General features: G+C 36.2%; 2 long non-coding RNA genes across 2 annotated transcripts; both read right to left on the bottom strand.

The window, feature by feature from the left end:
* Positions 1-1,901: 1,901 nt before the first annotated feature.
* Positions 1,902-3,229, bottom strand: LOC140182780 (uncharacterized). Its single transcript, XR_011878903.1, has 3 exons — positions 2,952-3,229; positions 2,457-2,562; positions 1,902-2,148 (listed from the first exon to the last, which is right to left on the bottom strand). It is a non-coding gene; the product is annotated as an uncharacterized lncRNA (long non-coding RNA).
* Positions 3,230-6,854: 3,625 nt separating this feature from the next.
* Positions 6,855-9,918, bottom strand: LOC112782346 (uncharacterized). The gene is made up of 3 exons (XR_003192953.3): positions 9,391-9,918; positions 8,749-8,870; positions 6,855-7,102 (listed from the first exon to the last, which is right to left on the bottom strand). It is a non-coding gene; the product is annotated as an uncharacterized lncRNA (long non-coding RNA).
* Positions 9,919-20,754: the final 10,836 nt, after the last annotated feature.

Here is a 20,754-nt window from a genome sequence, read left to right as displayed (position 1 = left end):
ACGATTAGCCATGCAGTGACAGCGCATCGGACCATTTTCCAGAGAGGATAAAAAGTAGCCATTGACAACGGTGACGTCCTTACATAAAGCCAGCCATGGAAAGGAGTAAGATTGATTGGATGAAGATAACAGGAAAGTAGAGGTTCAGAGGAACGAATGCATCTCTATATGCTTATCTGAAATTCTAACCAATGAATTACATAAGTATTTCTATCCTTATTTTCTATTTATTATTAATATTCGAAAACTCCATAACTATTTGATATCTGCCTGACTGAGATTTACAAGGTGACCATAGCTTGCTTCAAGCCGACAATCTCCGTGGGATCGACCCTTACTCACGTAAGGTTTATTACTTGGACGACCCAGTGCACTTGCTGGTTAGTTGTATCGAAGTTGTGAATGAAAAATGATTTATTAAGACGTGCGTACAGAGTTTCTGGCGCCGTTGCCTGAGATCACAATTTCGTGCACCAGTAATCTTAAACAGTAAATAAAGAAGTTTGTAAAGCTAGAGAACCCTTGCGAAGTGAAGAAAAACTATTTTTCAGCAAAACAGGGAGTGTGCATATGCACACCCTTGCCATGCGTACGCATAGGGTTAAAAAACTACGTCCGCGTACGCATACAATACGTCCGCGTAAGCATACAAGGAAATTGGACCATTTCGCGTACGCATACCATAAGTTTGCGTATGCATAGGTGTTGGACAGAGGCCACCATCCGCGTATGGGGGTGCCCGCATACGCATACACCTCAGTTTGCATAAAAATGTCAAGTTGCAGAATTTTCAGTTTTAAACACCAAACTTTAAACGTTCATAACTTCCTCTACAAAAATCTGTTTTCATCAAACTTTATATCAATTTAACAATCTTTAAATGAACTTTAATTTAAGACAAATTTCAACCAATTTAAAAAACTGAGGCTCAAGTTATGATCCTTCAAAGTTCACCAAAAACTGGTTTTTACCAAAATTAGCTAGGTTCTCAAACTTTCAAAATTCACAACCAAACCAAACTAAAGCATACCTAATTCATCACAAAACACTACCACATACTACACTTTACCATTCCATAGCTCTTCAAAGAACTCAACACCCATTTCACTCAATCTTTCCCACCATAAATTTTCATAATTATCATTATTCAATCTCAATCTCAATAATTAATACTATTCACCAACAACAATATCATAATTTATCAATATCCTTCACCAATCATCATAATCACAAACAACAACAATACTCATCATATTATCATCATAATTCATATATCTCACATTTCAACACCCACTATAAGAAAAACACCCATTCAGAAACACTTGAAAAGTGTAGGCAAAAATAGAAAAAAATGATGCATTAGGCAAAGGCTACGCTTTTTAAGCTTTGGAAACGCTTTTCTGGGTGATGCCTATACTAGTTTTGCCTATTCTCAAAGGCTACACTTTTCTGTATCAAAGGCTACGCTTCTGGCCTTTGGGAATAGGGTGCGCTTTTTAAGTGATGTTGTCCAGGACCAAAGGCTATGCTTTTCAGTACTAATGGTTACCAGAATTCAAAAGAATAGGCTACACTTTTCAAAGCTACTGCATCACTTTATAAACGTAACAAATAGTATACCTATAGCTACTTTATATAAGTGTAGCCTTTTGTCCCTCAATTTTTTTTTAAATTTTTGTTTATATATATATATATGTAAACAGAAATTTCAAATAATCTTTTTATCTAAAATCTAAGATTTGAAAATATAATTATATATATAATCTTGTATTTTAATTAAATTAGTTAATTATTATAAAATAAAAATAAATACATAATAATACCATACAATAATCTTTAAATAATAAAAATTATCATGAAACAAAATATATTTATATAATAAATCAAAAATATTGGGATGATCATAATTTTGAATATTCATACATCTCACACTAGAATAAGTATATTCATCAAAATATGCATGAGACCACTTAGAGTTTACTACTAATAAACTAGGAAAAACCAAAATATTATATCATACAAATGTATCTTCTAATAAAAGACATCATTATTAACCATACATCTTTCAATTTCCAATGCTAGCTCCATCTTTTCCAATAAATCATCATGATAAACATCTCAATCTTCACTCATATCTTCAAAATTATCCTGCATAATTATATAGAAAAATAATTATAAGTTGAAAAAGTACAACAAGAAAAAAATACTTAACATATTAATAACACATACAAACTGATTCGTAATTATAAAAATAAAAAAATTAAAATAATTATTTAACGAGACAAAAATTCAAATATGAAATATAAATTAATACTTGTAGTATTAATTTCTAAACTTATCTTTCAGAAATTTCCAGATTGAACATATGATACTTTTTGTCTTTACTATTATACTAGTAGTATTAAATAAATATACAACTAGGAGTTATTAAATCCAAGTCACATGATAATACTCACTGAAGCACTTGCACTGAGGAAGCCAACTTTTAATTGCTTGTTTCACCATTATTCTGGTTGACAAGATCTCTTCCAATAAGCGGCGGGGAAGCACACCTCTGCGAACCTGAATTACATCAAGTTACTTCATACTCTACATAAATGAGTTATGCGAAGGTTTCTGTAACAGTTTGTCAAACAAAAGAAGGGGGAGGTGATGAAACAACACGCTCATATAGTGATCAACTAAACAAGAAGTAATTCCACAATATTAAGCAATTTACAGTTATATCAAGTAAATGTCATTCCTTCAGCTTCATTGATATTAAGTTCAAAACTCCTTCATTTTGCAATGGAATATAAAGGAAATAGGCCACAAGAGTTTAATACACAAAATCTCTAAAAAAAATATAGACGAATTTTCTATAATCAATTAACCATAAGCTAGTCCTATCATTTGCAATTAACAGAATGATGAAAAATAAAGAAGAATTGGGTGATGGAAGATGTTATTACCAGAAACATGAACTAGAAGAGCAGAGAATTTCAAAGAATAATGAAGCATCAACTCAAGTGAGAAGCATTACTAACAAAATGAGTGTTTATAGCCTGAAGACAGAAATATATTACAATTAAGAGAATAGATGAGACTTTGTATCATTGAAGATGTGAAATAATTGAGTACAAGACTTATATACTAGTATGAAACAATGATTACTTATACAGCTATGAAGCTAAAATGGACCTAACAAGCAAGATGCAAAATCAGAAAGCAAATTCAAATGAAGCAAGCAACATAAACTTGAAAAATTAGAAAGACAATACCATAGTAAAATAACTTTAACTCCTATCATGTACTATTCATACAGCAAAATAAATAAGCCTGCTGACTGAATTAAATAAATAAGATACAATACTACAATATCTATTTGATTGATCACTTGCTTTTTCTCTTCTCAACTTGTTGGTTTTTTTTATTATTCTAATTAAAGCTAAATGCTAAATTCACAAAAAATCATGCCAATCAGCTTAATTTTAAGTGCAAAAGGGGAAAACGACATTGTTTCAAAGAGTAAAGTGAGAATCACTAACCTAAATTGTAAAATTAAAAATGAGACAGATATATTAATTTTGCACCAATATCCCAAATGCAAAAGGAAAAACCATAAAGTAAATAAAACTGTGCTCTTTCCACTGTTATTTAATCATGTCACTCAATAAAACACAACACGATAAAATAAAACAAACAATTTTTTTGCGGGTAACAATAATGGAAGGAAAAACCATGGAAGCTGGAAAACAACATAACTAAGGGTAAATCAAATAAACAAAGAAAGAAAAGAAAAGAACATTGCTCACAAAAGCTAAACAGAATTGAGAGTGTATTATTGAAAAGATATATCTATAGTTAACTAGTCTAGCCATTTAAAAAGTAAATAAAAAATAATCTTTTTAATAAAAGCTAAGAATCCCAATTCTAGAGTCCTAGATTTCATTGAAGCCATGTGGAAAATTGGTTAATTACCTTGATAAAGGACATCGTCATCATCTGCTTGAAAGTTATCAGTTTTGCACTTGATATTGAACCACTTCATGGCCAATGTCTTGGGCCATGAAAGCTTCACTAAATAAAGAAGAGAGTAAGCAATGGCTATGGTAGAATTCAATTGCAAATGAAGCTTGGAAGCACAAATGTCATTTATTTTAAATCGAACCTTGCTTTTCTTGGAAGCATAAATGCCATTTAATAAATCCTGTTAGTCCCATTGATCACTTCAATATCATAATTCAATACATACAAATCTAGAATATGCACTATAACAAATAACAAGTATTGTAGTAGGAAGTAGTCAAATGCAACATATTTCAAGTCTTAATTTAGCGCTAATTAAAAAGAATGCAATATTGGATGAGAAACGAACCACGTGTCTGTGTTGCTCGAACCTTTCGCGGAGGTTAGCTGCCTGAAAAAGATGAATAAGAACAAGAAAAATGGTTAAATAATTAAACTTAGGGACCCAAAGTAAAAAAAAAATAATCAGAAGGGTAAATGACCCAGTGATATCAATGTATATCAATCTACCTTAGCTTGTGAAGGTGGGAAGTGTGAGAACTCATCATCAAACAGAAAATTATTGAACAAAAGAAAATGTCAAGAATAATACATACAATCACAATTAGTTTTCTATTTCAAAATTCAAACAAACCGAATACAAAGCTATAAGGGAATCACAGATACAGGGAGAATTTTACACATGTATAAGCACACTGGATTAATGATGGCAACATCAGGAACAGAAGCTAGCACTAGTTGGGGTTAAAGTACTGGTCCTACTTCTCTAGCCTTTCTGCGTTCGTGCCTCATCCTGAAATACTCCCTCTTCCTTGCTCTATAGCTGTTGGGACTCTCAGGTTGCACTTCTCGTGGGTAAACACTCACCTGAAGTAGAAGAAATCATAATAATTAAGCTTCAATTTGTACTCTCTATAATTTTTCTAAGTAACATAATCAAGGTGTAAAAAGCTTCACTTAACCCTTTTTCCTGTTAGGCCCAAATTTCTCAAATTTCACAACTCCATCAATCAAGTAAAAGATAGTATAATCTTTGCCAAGTCCCACCTTCTTTCCTACATGAAACTAAAAGCATTGTCCAAAACAAAATCAAAACTTAGGTCATCTTGTATGGTCTTCTTTTTTTCATCTTCAAAGTGATGGGATGCTACCCATTTTATATTACTCGTAAATTTCTAAATGCCAAAAACATGGTAATGGTCAAATTTTTATATATAATCAAGCTTCAAAGTTTAAGGAATCATGGTTTTGCAGTGGTAAGCAAGCTATAGTACTACCTATTCACTTTCGCATAAGTTGTCGCCCTCACATCATGCTTCTCCCTATCCGCAAGAATCTCAAAGACTCTAAGAGCCTCATAGGATTCTTCTAAATTGATATTATCAAAGCATAAGATATTAATCATTGAATAGTACAATTTTCAGATATCTACATATTATGACATTCTTGAATTTCAGAACCCCAAATTAAAAATTCCTAAAATTGGAACCCTAAACTTCCCAAATTTCAAAACAAAATAAAAATCAATACATACCTTCTTGACGATGGTGAGCGCAGAGATGACGATGCGGAGCGTAGAGATGACGATGGTGAGTGCGCGGCAATGGTGACCGCAGAGACAACGAGAGTGAGAGGCAACGGTGAGCGCAGATTCGACAAGGTTGAGCGGCGACGGTGAGCGCAGATTCGACGGGGGTGACCGGCGACGGTAGGTGCAGAGACGACGAATGTGCAACAACGAAGGTGAAGAGGATGAGGAGCGACGGCAGCAGCGAGTGGGGAGTGAAGGTGAAGCGGGGAGTGGAGAAGGGCAAAGGTGAAGATGGGAGACAGTGAGTGGAAAAGGGCGAAGGCGGCGAAGGGGCGAAGGGGAAAAGGAAGTGGAGGAGGGTGAATGTTCTTCTCTTATGTGAAGTGGGTAGTGTATTTCGATGAAAAGGAAGAATAAACAAAAAAAATTACTAAGTGTTTGTTTATATTTGATCCTAGATACATTAGGCAACATTTGTAAAGTGCACCCAAAACATAACAAATAGGTTACTTTTTAAAAGTTCTCTCTTTGATGCGAAAAGTGTAGCCATAGATATTTAGATAAGGCTACGCTTTATAAGTGAGTTTTTAAATATCTAAGGCTACACTTTTTAAATGATACCACAACTATGTATCCTATTCTCCTATAAAAAGGTAACACAAAAAAAGCGTAGCCTATTCATAGAATAGGCACTACAAAAAAAGGGGTTAAAACGGTGGTTATTTTGGGGAATTACAGCGGTTAGAACCGCCATTATGACCAAAACTGGCGCCTCCAAGAAACGCCGTTATTATGGGCGCTATTCTGGTTATTACGGCAGTTTTTTGAGGGTTAAAATGGCGGTTTGTAACCGCCATTATTTCTACATAAAATGGCAGTTTTTAAACAGCCGCCGTTTTTACCAGGATGTTGTGGAATTAGTTCTATTATGGCGGTTGGAAACCGCCGTTTTTACCATTATAACCGCCATTTTTACCAGGTTATAATGGCATCTTTTATGTTTAAAATGGTAGTTTCTAGCCGCCGTTTTTACCAGGTTATAATGGCTTCTTGTGTGTTTAAAATGGCAGCTTCTAGTCGCCGTTTTTACCAGGTTATAATGGCATCTTTTATATTTAAAATGGCATTTTTTAACCACCGTTTCTACCAGTGTATAATGGCATCATTTTCATTTAAAATGGGGGTTTCTAACCGCCGTTTGTACCTAATTATGATGACAATTTTATGTTTTTTAAAATAAGATTGAAACTACCAATTTAAAATGATATTTTCGAAACTCACTTAAAAATCTCATAATAACCAAAAGGCATAGTCATAAATCAAACATCATAAGATGATTTTTAATTCATACATGATCCAAAAGTCATAATTCAAGTCATAATTGAAATGTCATAATCCAAAAACAAAGTATCAAAGAAACATTTTTCAATAATACGTCTTAACATATAATTCTTAATATACGTCTTAACATATCAATCAAGGTCATGCTTCCTTGTTGCTTGCTCCAGAAGACGTACTTCCTAATTCTTTTGGTGATGGAATCTCACTCTCCTGATCCAATCCCTACAACAAAAATATAACTATTATGAGCACAAGAAATGCAAAAAAAAAAAGGCATATATTGATATACAGTTATCATGTCTAATTACATAGCATTGATACAGTAATGAGTAAATTTTTTCTAACTAACATTGAAACATTGAGTGCTTCAATCTTGATTCTTGTATTGAATGAGTAAATAGTTCACATGCACTTGTACAGGGCATAACTCTGCCAAATGGTTAGGTGACATGGAAAATACAAGATTCTGCTTTTGACCAATTATATCAACTACTCATAAGAATAATCCTACTAGAAATATTCAATCCCTTTAATATTCAAACCTTGAGCCTTTCTCTTACAATAACATCCATTTAGATAAATAATATAGTTTACATGTGTGTAAGATAGAGTGAGCAATCCAGTGGGCTACACAGTAAGTAGAAAAACAATTGGAGGATGCCAACTGTAAATGGTTTGGATCTTCTTATAACACTTAACAGTAAACCCTTCAAACCTCTTTTAGACATACAATATTATTTATGAATTATGATATCTGCATATCTTTTCTTTTGGAATTGCTTTAACGTCATTTTAGATTTTGTTCATAAACAAGATTTGCTAATTAGTTATTTTAACACTAAGAGATTGGCTTTAGTAAAATATTTTAACTTGCTCCAGGGACTGTGATTACAGAAGCAGAAAAGAAGAGTTGAGAAATTGGAATTAATAGTATTCTAAAAGAAATTAAAAAAAAAAATTATAATTACTTCTTTCAAATGATAATTTTGTGGCTATAACAGTGACTTTGTGAACTTTTTCTTCTCAAGTAGTTGTATATATACAAATTAATTTTTTTCTACAAGATAAAAAAAATTACACATAAATTAACATTAAACTAAGGAGAAATGGGATTCCTATTTTGTGACCTCAGTTAGTGGTTCAAAGGAAAAAGATGAGCATCTAACTAGTAAGCATCTATTTGAAAGGAAAATGGGCTTATAAAAATCATATTTACATTTAGTTTGATAACAAATTATTTGCTACCTATTTCCATAATCTCAAGACTAAATGAGTATTCAACCGACAATTAAATCTCCTCCAAAATTCTTATTACTGCTTCATTTAATAAAGGATATAAGTATATATTAATCTTTGCTACCAAATACAAAGGGTCCTGAAGAATCTTATTCAATAAAAATGGCTTTTTTATAAAATAAAAAAATTAAATGATAAATTATAAATATTTTAATTCATTTAAAATCAAACAAACAAGTAACTTAACAGAAATTGTTTTTACTTTTTACTATTTTTTTTTTCATAAAATCTCAAAATCCAGAAAATAAAACTATAAAAAGTAAAAAATAAAAACGCAATAAGGGTCAGTGAGTAAATAAACGTGCTCCTGATTCCTGAAGCATGGAAGTCATAACATATAGATACTAGACTCAAAAAAGTATATTAAGGAACCAAAGCAAACTAAAGGGTTAGAGAGATCCAAATTATAAATACTCCAATGTTTAATACTCCTAAGTTAGCAATACACCAATACAACCACGACAAGGCACAGAGATAACTATTTGTATCTCTTCCAGATAGGAATAAATCTTCTATTAGTAGGAAATAAGAAAGAGAAAAATTATAACGAGGAGTGAGGACCTAAACATTACCTTGGTCACATTAGGATGGTCAAGCTTATGCCAAACAGCAACTTCTTGTGTAAAAGCTGCCCTCAGAGAAGCTATTTCCGCTTCAGAACAATGGCCCTCTTCCTCCCAATCAAGAAGCTTAACTGACAAAACAAAATGAAAATTATGGATAAACTTCTCGTTATTACATCAGTTGGAGAACTGTCTTCACTACTTACTTTGAATTTTTCTTTTATTCAAATTCAGATGAAAGTTACAGGGTTGAGTTCAGCACACATGAATCATTAAGGATAAAATCACTAAAACAAGGGCACTAACATTAATGATGACTTTAACTTGAAGAGTACTTGTAGCTAACTCCAAAGAGAAAAAATGTATTATTTTTATTTTTCTAATCAGAGAAATTTATTATGTGGCAGCATAATAACTGGCCATTACCATCCACAAGTTTCAGTTATTATTATTATTATTATTACTACTTTTGCTCTTAGCCTTACATTGACTCAAAGTAGTAAAATTAGGTACATATCAGAAACAAACAAGAAAGCTTAAAATTAATGGATCTGTTGGCTAAGTAACATAGGTGTCACACTTTGAACCGAAACATTATGTTTACCAGATAAAATTAATGAAAAGAAAAGAAAATAATTAAGTTGAATTTACCAGAATAGGCTTGCTGGATTGCTTGGAATTTCTTCTTAGCTGCTTACGATCGGGGTGCCATTTCTATCCCATCAAACAAACAAACCAAAACCAATTTTTTTTAACTACAAATTCTACTTTCAAGAATTACATGAAAAGTCTAAAACTAACCAGAACTGCAGCTGGAATTGTGAAAACAAAGCATCTAATAAATTCTGTCAATCATGAAAACAAGACCATGCAAAAAATAACAGATGAGCCAATATAGTAGTTGTTAATTTAAAAAAAAAAGGATTCGCAATCACCACCAACAAACCAAAACTTAGAAAGATGGAGCACAAGATAAACAAAACTCAGCAAGTACTTATAGTAGGATAACACAGGCATGGAAATAAAGAACAAATAACGGCGGATCAGAGGATCGAGAGAAAGAATAAAGAAATAACTAGTGCTAGTTTCTAATATGCATTCCTTAGCTCTGAGTGAATGAGAACAGCAGCAAAATCAGATACAGGGTAAGCAATTTTCTTAACAAATTATATAATAATATAAAAACCTGGCATAACATTAGGAAAAGAAACTAGGCATCTCATCCAGATAATGATTAAGCAACTTATATATCAAGTTCATTGAAAATAATGATTAAGCAACTTATATATCAACTTATATATCAAGTTCAGAGAGAGAGAGAGAGAGAGTAACGTTACGAAAACAACCTCGCCGGCTTTGCAAGCAGTGTCGACGGCAGATGCGAGGAAGGAAGATCCAAGATCCAAGATCTGAGATCTGAGACTGGCTAAACACAAGAACCGATCAGCGTCAATCACCCCCGCACCAACGTCAATCGAATGCTTCAACACAAAACCCGATCGCAGAGCTGCAGAGAAACAAAAACCCCCAAAAATCAGCAACAAAAACAATTCTGAAACCATAACTCGAGCAAAAATGAAGAAATCAGTAATTTCAGTTTCGGTTTCACCTTCTCTAAAGAACTTGAGAGGGAGCTGCAGAGAAACAAATCAGTGACTCAGTTTGAGAGGGAAAAGTACCTAGAGAAATCGTAACCGGCGGAGAGAGGAGAAGCCGAGAGGGAAGAACGACGTTGTCGAAGGAGACGAAGGAGAGGGAGAATGAAAGGAGATCGAGAGCGCGTAATGTTTCGTTTAATTAGCTAGCTAGGGTTGTGATGCACGGAAACTTGTCTCTCAACAAATTTCCCTCGGCAAGTATACCGAATTGTCGTCAAGTAAAAACTCACAATAGAGTGAGGTCAAATCCCACAGGGATTAATTGGTCAAGCAACTTTAATCGGAGGAATGTTCTAGTTGAGCTAAGCAGAAGTTGATTTGAGAGTTGCAGAAAATTAAATGGCAGAAAAGTAAATAGCAGAAATTGTAAATGCTGAAATAAAGAACTGAATATAAATGACAGAAAATAAATTGTAGAATCTTAAATGGGAAATGGGGAATTCAGCATAAAAGTAAATGGCAGAAAATAAAGAGAATGGGTAAGATCAGAAATGTGGAATTCATTGGGCTCAGGAGATGTTGCATTCTCCGGATCAAGTTTATTTTCATCTCTTCCTCAATCAATGCATTCATTGATCTCCTTGGCAATCTTAAGTGATTGAATTCCAATTCCTTGGTAATTCAATCTCTCAAATCTTGATCAATAGCCAATTCCTTGGTCTAATTGCTCATGAGAAGAGATGAAATGTGGTCACTGATTATACCACATGTATTCCCAAATCAAAATGTTGGTAGGATTATATGTCATTATATCCATCCAAACCCCAATTTGGTCCAACATGAGAAAGCATTTCTAGCATGATCTCTTCATTCCTCTTCCAAGGTTCCAAAGAGATCCAAGTATGAATAGCTTCTTTTCCAAGACAACTACCCAATTGGATGAAGATTGAAAGCTTTCTAGTAAAATCAAGAGAAAAGAAAGAAGAAGAATAATGAAAACTATTATTGATCCATCAAATTACAACAGAGCTCCCTAACCAATGAAAGGGGTGTAGTTGTTCATAGCTCTGGGAATGGAAAGCAAAGATGGAAAATACATTCTGAAAGTAAAACTAGAAGTTGCAGAGAAAGTAAAATTATACAGAGAGTGGTTCTCTCAATCCAAAAGTTCTTCTCTAGTTCAAAACTACTCCTATATATACTACTCTTTTGATCTTCTAGTTGGCTCTTCAAGTCTTGGATATGGGCCTTTGGATCTTGAGTTGAAGCAGTTTGGAATCTTCAGTGGGCTCAACTTTACTTGCAGAGAAAGTGTGAAGTAGGCATGGACTTTAGCTAGGACGTTAGTGGCGTTAACGTTAAGTGAAAATATGGGTTCGAGAACATTAGTGACAATCACATTTTTCACTAACGTTCCTAGCCCAAGATGGTTCACGTTAACTTCAACATTAGTGGCACTAACGTGACCACTAACGTTGCCTCTTGGTCCATCGCAAGTGTTATTGGCGTTTACCTTTGCCAATAACGTTGCTCTTAGCCCCCCTTTTCTCACGTTAGAGTCCACGTTAGTATAACTAACGTGGCTCTTAACGTGAGCATGCCTTAGCCTCGAGAGCGTTAGTGACACTTACCTTTGTCACTAACGCTCGAAACGCCCCTTCTCACGTTAGTGCCTCACGTTAATTGTCTTAACGTGGCCATTAACGTGGTGGTGATTGCCATCTCCAACGTTAGTGTCAAAGGTGAGTGTCACTAACGTTGGCTCATCATTTCTTTCCTCCACGTTAGCTTCCACGTTAATGCAATTAACGTGGCAACTAACGTGGCTCATAGTGGCTTAGTCCAACGTTAGTGACAAATGTGAGTGTCACTAACGTTGGCGATTCCTTTCTCCTCCCACGTTAGAGTTCACGTTAATGTAGTTAACGTGACTCTTAACGTAGCCAATTGGGCTTAGTCCAACGTTAGTGACAAAGGTGAGTGTCACTAACATTGGCATTGTCTTCCCTTTCCACGTTAGAGTTCACGTTAACTGAGTTAACGTGACTCTTAACGTGGTTAATTGCCAATTTGGAGCGTTAGTGGTATTCACTTTTACCACTAACGCTGGAGCTCCCTTTCTCTCCATGTTAACTACCACGTTAATGTAGTTAACATGGCAATTAACGTGGGCCATGATGGTTTCGAAGGCATTATTGGCAATCACTTTTCTCATTAACGTTGCAAGTTTATTCCCATTCCATGTTAGTGGTCACGTTAATTAGATTAACGTGGCTGCTAATATGGCTCTTCCTTGCTTCCTTTGTCCTGAAATCAAGCAAATAAAGTGCATCAAAGCTCTAATCCAAGTTATAAGACATGCATTATCTAATTTGTCATTCAATTCATGCATAATTCTCATAAAATCACATGAAATTCACAATGTTTGCTTGAATCAAGATGTAAGTGATTATCTACCCAAAACTTGCTTATTAACTAAGAAAATGCATGAAACTACCCTAAAACAGTAAAGAAAAGGTCAGTGAAACTGGCCAAAATGCCCTAGCATCACAACACCAAACTTAAAGCTTGCTTGTCCCTAAGCAAGTACTGAAACATGAGAATGATGAATGAAATGACAAGAGAAATGAGTCATTATTGTGGAAGTCATGTCCTTGGTTTTATGGGGTTTCATGCATAGCAACTTAGGTTCATTCCTTCATTTGGCTTTCAGACCTTTACCATGCCCTGGAATACTCACTTGATTGCACCCTATGAGACTTTTATTCATTGATCCCTTTGTCTTTTCAGGGTTTGATTGTGTTCTTTAGACTAGGTGCTCTGTAAGGGGGCGACTCTTTAATATAAGCTTTCAGCCAGCACTCTCGAACCAGTTGGTTGAAGGTGATAGGTGTTAAGACATCCCTAAGGACTTACTCCCTCAAGTCTCTTTCCCCCATACATTCACACCACAGGCACATGGTTTGTTATTTTTATTCTTGAGACCTTGGTGTCCAGCACCTCTTTGGGTTACTAAGTGTTCTGTAGCAAAGGTTACTCTTGATAGTGGACTTTCAGCTGATAATCCCGAGTTAGTTAACCCAAGTTACCAAGTGATAAGGCACCCCTGAGAGCTTATTCATCCAAGTATATCCTTTGCACAGGAGCACCACAGACACATGCCTTAAGATTCAACCCTTGGTGCCTAGCCTTATTTCTTACTCTTTTTCTTTATTTCTCAACTTTCATTTTTCTTTCCCCTTTTCTTATTGGGATCTTATTATTTAGCTAGTCTCATGGGGTGTGTTTCAATCATATGATTCAGGACAGATAGTTGCCTTCCTACCTTGTTGGTGAACCAACTTAGCTAAGTAATTACTACCCCACAAGCTTAAGAACTTACTCCACAAATTGAACATCACTATGGTCTTTCATAACATCTCTTTTTTATTTGACTTAAAGGGACAAGCATACAAGTGAGCAAGGTGAGAATGCAGTAGTGACATTAGACTAGCAAGCATATGACAAAAGCAAGGAAAACAAACATTAAATTCTAGTGATTTAAGCTAAAGAGTAACTATTAATCAGGGGCACATTCAGACTTCCAATTTGAGCATTTCTAAGCATATGGAATCAAATAACAATACAACCTGTTAGTGGTTCCTTCCAGCTATCCCTTTGTTGTCATCATCCATAGCTTCTGCATCCTTCCTCGCCTCCTTGGATGATGGTGCACTATTTTTCCAGAAGATTGATTGAATCCGTGCAAAGTTATTGGAAGTTGCTTGTTCCCCAAGCACTTGAGGAATAGTTAGCATGCATGTATGCTTGTGAATTTCTGAACTCAATTTGGTGTGTGAACACCAAACTTAGTTCCTTGCCTAATGCACGAATTGAATACATGCAGAGAACCTCATGTGCTTTTATTAATAAAATGACCATGAAATAGAAACTAAACTATTGTTAAGTGGTTTTCCTGATTGGTTGGGGCTAGCAACTTGCCATTGAAGAGGTGTAATGTGGTTCTAATTGAAATCTTTGGTGGAACACCAAACTTAGAATTACACATTCACTCTTGGATTATTTTGGTGTGCAACACCAAACTTAGCTCTTCGCAATACAGGGTAAACTACTTGTAACTTTTATTGAAATGATCATGAAAAGGAAACTACCTTAGGTTGGGTTGCCTCCCAATGAAGCGCTCTTTTAGCGTCGCTAGCTCGACGATTTCTCTATCAGTTGAGATGATATTTCAATTTGGGGCTTTCCCTTATGTTGCCCATGTAATGCTTGAGCCTTTGTCCGTTCACAGTGAAAGTCCTCCTTGAGCTTTCCTCCATGATTTCTATATGTCCATACGACGAGACCTTTGTGACAAGAAAGGGTCCAGACCACCTTGATTTGAGTTTCCCAGGGAAGAGTCTCAATTTGGAGTTGTAGAGGAGCACTTGCTATCCCTTTTCAAAACTTCTGGGTGTCAGATTGAGGTCATGTCTTCTCTTTGAATTTTCTTTATAGATCTTGGCATTTTCATAGGCTTGAGATCTGAACTCCTCCATTTCCTGCAGCTGCAGGACTCTTTTTTCACCAGCGGCAAGGCTATCAAAATTTAGTAGCTTGAGAGCCCAGAAGGCTTTGTGTTCAAGCTCCAATGGTAAATGACAGGCTTTTCCATACACCAGTTGATATGGGGACATCCCGATTGGTGTTTTGAATGCCGTTCTATATGCCCAAAGAGCATCATCTAGCTTCTTCGACCAGTCCTTTCTTGATGCTCCTACAGTCTTTTCCAGAATCCTTTTTAACTCTCTGTTAGATATTTCGGTTTGCCCACTTATTTGGGAGTGATAAGGTGTGGCAACCTTGTGCTTTACCCCGTATCGTAGGAGAAGAGCTTCTAGTGGCCTGTTACAAAAATGGCTCCCTCCATCACTGATGAGCACTCGTGGGACAACGAACTGGCTAAAGATGTTCTTTCTGAGGAAGTTCATGACCACCTTGTTATCATTTGTTGGGGTTGCAATGGCCTCTACCCACTTGGAAATGTAATCCACTGCTACTAGGATATACTTGTTTGAATATGAGGTTGGAAATGGTCCCATGAAATCGATTCCCCATACATCAAACAGTTCCAGTTCTAAGATGAAATTCTGTGGCACCTCATTTCTTTTGGGTAGGTTTCCAGCTCTTTGGCATTCATTGCAGCTCTTTGCTACTTCCTTGGCATCCTTGAAAATGGTGGACCAAAAGAATCCGCTTTGCAACACCTTGGCTATAGTTCTTTCCCCTCCAAAGTGGCCTCCATAGCACGAGCCATGGCAGTCCCATAAGACCTCTCTTCCCTCTTCTTCTGAAACACATCTTCTAAGGATTCCATCTGAACACTTCTTGAATAGGTATGGTTCATCCCAAACAAAATACTTTGCATCATTGATGAGCTTTCTTTTTTGATGTTTGTTGATTTCTGGAGGTACAACCCCGGTTGCCTTGAAATTGGCAATATCTGCAAACCAGGGTGCTCTGTGAACCGTCATCAACTGCTCATCTGGGAAGAACTCATTTACACTTGTATCATGTGACCCTTCTTTATCATGAGGGATTCTGGATAGGTGATCTGCTACTTTGTTCTCCACTCCTTTCTTGTCTCTAATTTCAATATTGAATTCCTGCAACAACAAGATCCATCTTATTAGTCTTGGTTTTGATTCTTGCTTGGCAAACAAATATTTAAGTGTTGTGTGATCTGTGAAAACGATCACTTTGGCACCAATGAGGTACGATCTAAACTTGTCAAATGCAAAAACTATTGCCAGCAACTCCTTTTCAGTAGTGGTATAATTTCTTTGAGTGTCATTGAGGACTTTGCTAATATAGTATATCACATGGACCAAGTTATCTTTCCTTTGTCCTAACATTGCCCCAACTGCAAAATCAGATGCATCACACATCAGTTCAAATGGTAAGTTCCAATCAGGTGGGGAAATGATAGGGGCAGAGGACAGCCTCTTTTTCAAGTTTTCGAATGCTAGCATGCATTTTTCATCAAAGACAAATGGTGTATCAGATATAAGAAGATTGCTTAAGGGCTTGGCTATCTTTGAAAAATATTTAATAAACCTTCTGTAAAAGCCGGCATGCCTTAAAAAGCTCCTAATTGCCTTGACATCACTTGGTAGGAGTAATTTTTCAATGAGTTCCACCTTAGCTTTGTCTACCTCAATGCCTTGGTTAGAAACCTTATGGCCAAGAACTATTCCTCCTGTCACCATAAAGTGACATTTCTCCCAGTTTAAGACCAAGTTGGTCTCTTGACATCTTTTTAATACTAGGGCCAAGTGATTTAGGCAATTAGGGAAGGAATCTCCGGATACCAAAAAGTCATCCATAAAGACTTCAATGAATTTTTCTATCATATCTGAAAAAATGGAGAGCATGCAGCGTTGGAAAGTTGCAGGTGATGCCAGGGCATCTTGGCTAGTTTTACTAGCCATTTTTTGTATGCTTTAGGTTGGTTTCATGCATTTTCTTAAGAAATAAGCAAGTATTTGGTTGAAAATACATTCATACCATGATTCAAGTAAACATTGTGAATTTTGAATGATTTCATGAGAATTATGCATGCATTGAATGATAAAATGGATGATGCGTGATCTCATGATTAAGAGCAAGACTTTGATGTACTTTGTTTGATTGATTTCAGGTAACAAGAAGCAGAGAAGAGCCACGTTAGTGGCTACGTTAGTGCCACTAACGTGGCCATTAACGTGGAAGGAAGGAAAGTTGGAATGTTAGTGGGAACGTTAATGGCATCAACTTTGAAGAAGGAGCAGCGTTAGTGGCAAAAGTGAGTGCCAATAACGCTAGCGAAGGTGCAAGAAGACCCACGTTAGTCTCCACGATAGTTACATTAACGTGGGAACTAACGTGGAAGGAAAGGGAGATGCCAAAGTTAGTGGAAAAGGTGATCTCCACTAACGTTTGCAAAGCAAAAGACCCACGTTAGCTTCCACGTTAACTACATTAACGTGGGAACTAACGTGGAAGGAAAGGGAGATGCCAAAGTTAGTGGAAAAGGTGATCTCCACTAACATTTGCGAAGCAAAAAGACCCACATTAACTTCCACGTTAACTACATTAACGTGGGCAAAAGTCTCACCCGGCAGCCTGACCATGCCTTCTTCAAACAAGAATAACTTGAGCCACAAAGCTCCAAATGAGGTGATTCTAGTGGCATTGGAAAGTAGGATTCCAGAGCTTTCCAAGCATATATGGCAATACTTGGTGAACACTGAATTTGAGGGAGAAAACCTGCCTTGAATGTGCAAAGATGAACATGGTATCAACCGGTAGTAAGGCCAGCTGACCTCTTCACCTTCCAAGAAGTGTAACTCGAACTGTAGAGTTCCAAATGATGCGCTTCCAAAGGCGTTGGAAAGTAGACATCCAGGGCTTTCCAACAATATATAATAGTATGGGGTGGACATTAAGTTTGAGCTCCAAAACCTGGCAATTTTCGGCGCTGATCGCAGACGTTATTGGCACTCACGTTTGCCAATAACGCCAGCCACTATGCCAGCAACCATGTCCTCTTCAAATGAGCATAACTTGCGTTACAGAGGTCCAATTGAGGTGATTCTAGTTGCGTTAGAAAGCTGACATTCAGAGCTTTCCAAAGATATATAATACTCTATAGTGGACATGAAATTAGAGTACAAACTATAGGCATCTTTTAAGCCCCAAAAACACCAATTGGGTAGCAAGTGTGACGTTAGCCACACTAACTTCAGCACTAACGCCACACTTGTAGCATTAGTGTGGCTAACGTTAGCACTGACATTAGCACCTGGACCTCAACTTGATTCTCTTTCAAGGACCACCCAACCTCAAGGAAGCAAGCCCACAAGTGTCAACCAATCAAGGCCACAAGAAGCATCTAGAATAGAAATTTTCATTTAATTGTAAATTGCTTTTAATTTCAATTTGTAATTTAGGAGAGCCTATATAAGGGCCTTAGCTTTTACATTCTGGGGGAGACGGATATTCTGGAAGGGGGATTAGAGAGGGGTCTTCGGACTCCTTCCCCTCACACACTTTTCCTTTTCTTTCTTTTCTTTGTACTTTTCATTTATGAATTTTGAAGTTTCAATTTTAGTTTTAATCTTCATCTTTATTTTTATGCACTTTCTTTCTTTTCTATTTTTTTGTAGAGCAATGATCAACTAACTCTTTTCATTGGGTTAGAGAGCTCTATTGTGATTCAATGGATCAATTGTAGTTCTTATTCTTCTTCTTCTATCTTTTCTCTTGATTTTACTAGAAAACTTTCAATCTTCATCCAATTGGGTAGTTATCTTGGAAAAGAAGCTATTCATACTTGGATCTCTTCTGAACCTTGGAAGAGGAATGAAGAGATCATGCTAGAAATGCTTTCTCATGTTGGACCAAATTGGGGTTGGAAGGATATGGTGACTATAATTCTACCAACACTTGATTTGGGAATGCATGTGGTATAATCAGTGACCATACTTCATCTCTTTTCATGAGCAATTGACCAAGAAATTGGCTATTGATCAAGATTTGAGAGAATGAATTACAAGGAATTGTAATTCGATCACTTAAGATTGCCAAGGAGATCAATGAATGCATTGATTGAGGAAGAGATGAGAATGAACTTGATCCGGAGGATTGCAATATCTCTTGATCCCAATGTTCATTTTATTTTTAGTTCTTATATTTACTTTTCTTGCCATTTTACTTTTCTGCACTTTATTGCTTTCTTTACTTTTCTGTTAATTTACAATTCCCTGTTGCTCATCATCCAAATATGAATCGTCTAACTAGGATAATCAATTAACCATTGATTGATTAATCCGTTAATCCCTGTGGGATTCGACCTCACTCTATTGTGAGTTATTACTTGACGACAATTCGGTATACTTGTCGAAGGGAAATTTGTTGAAGGACAAGTTTCTGTGCTATCAAGTTTATGGTGCCATTGCCGGGGATTAATCGTGATTAACAGACTACCGGTTGATTGATTTACTAGATTATACACTTTTCTTTTGTCTTTGTTTTCTTTTGTTCCTTTATTTTCTTTTGCTAACTAACTGTTTGTGATATTGCCTCACTGGGAATTTCCTCATCTGTGACAATGGAGATTCCACTTTCTTTTGGTGATTATTGTTTGAGACAGAGCTTTCTGCAGGAAAGAAAAGAGCATCCATCATATTTTAGTCAATCAAATTTCATGGGAAACTCTCCACCACCACATAATGATTCACTTTACTATGCTCATGGTGGGTGGGAGTATCAAGAACATGAAATGGGGTACTTCCCAGGATCACAAAATAGTCCATATTTTGATGACTTTGATCACTACTCAAGCTGTGCCTGGGAAGATCAAAACCAAAGAAATTTCACTTATTCACACCCCATTCATCAAGAGCCATCACCTCTCAATTATACAACCTCACTTCCAAGTTCTATATGCCTAAATTCTTCATCATTTGAGTATGCCTCAGCACAAAAGTCTATCCCAAATCCATACAATTCATTTCACCATCCACAAAACTCAATCCACTACCCACAAGAATCATACCACTTTCAGAACACACAACCACAAAACAACCAATTCCATTCACAAGCCAACCCCGACCAACCATTACAACCTACCCAACCTCCTTTAGATAGACTTGCTAGGATGGAACTCATCATTGAAGAACTCAAAAAAAGTAGAGAAGAAGAGAGACTCGCTAGGATAGAACTCCTCCTTGAAGAAATAATAAAGACAATCGAAGAGGAGAAAATAGCAAAAAGGGACCATGAAGAAAAATTGAGGCAGAATGCACAACTCTATTCTGAAGAACAATTTATTGAAGAGCTGAGATCACAAAGAGAGACCACTTCACTCTCTCCAGAAACAGAGGAGTTCATTCAAAGGTCAAGAATAAAGGAGGAAGTCAATCAAGGGAACCCACACTCCAATGAAACAGAGAGTTGCATAGAGGGTGAGTTCATTGAACCACCAATTCAAGAAGATCTTGATGAAGAAGATGCTCCAACCATAGTACATCACCCAAGTCCTGAAATCAAGGTGGTGAAGGCAATCAACATGAGCACTAAAAAGAGGATGGTGACCAAGAAAAGAAGGACAATATCCATGAAGAAGAAAAGGTCAACTAAAAGCTATCCCACCCCTACCCCAACAAGCAAGTTTACACAAGCTAACAACAGAAGAAAGCTTGTTGGGGAGAGGCACTCAAAACAAGGGGCATTAACTGGCTCCTCTTTCTTCTTGAGGTCATTCCTCTTAACAAACTGGAAGAAGAGGAAGAAAGTCATGAACAACATGTCAAGCTAATGACATTAAAAGAGCGCTTGTTGAGAGGCAACCCAACCGTAGGTAACATTTCCTTGCTTTGCTTAGTTCACTTTCAAT

This window comes from Arachis hypogaea, chromosome 20 (assembly GCF_003086295.3).
Source record: "Arachis hypogaea cultivar Tifrunner chromosome 20, arahy.Tifrunner.gnm2.J5K5, whole genome shotgun sequence".
Classification (NCBI taxonomy): domain Eukaryota; kingdom Viridiplantae; phylum Streptophyta; class Magnoliopsida; order Fabales; family Fabaceae; genus Arachis; species Arachis hypogaea.
This window is presented reverse-complemented; position numbering and strand designations above follow the sequence as displayed.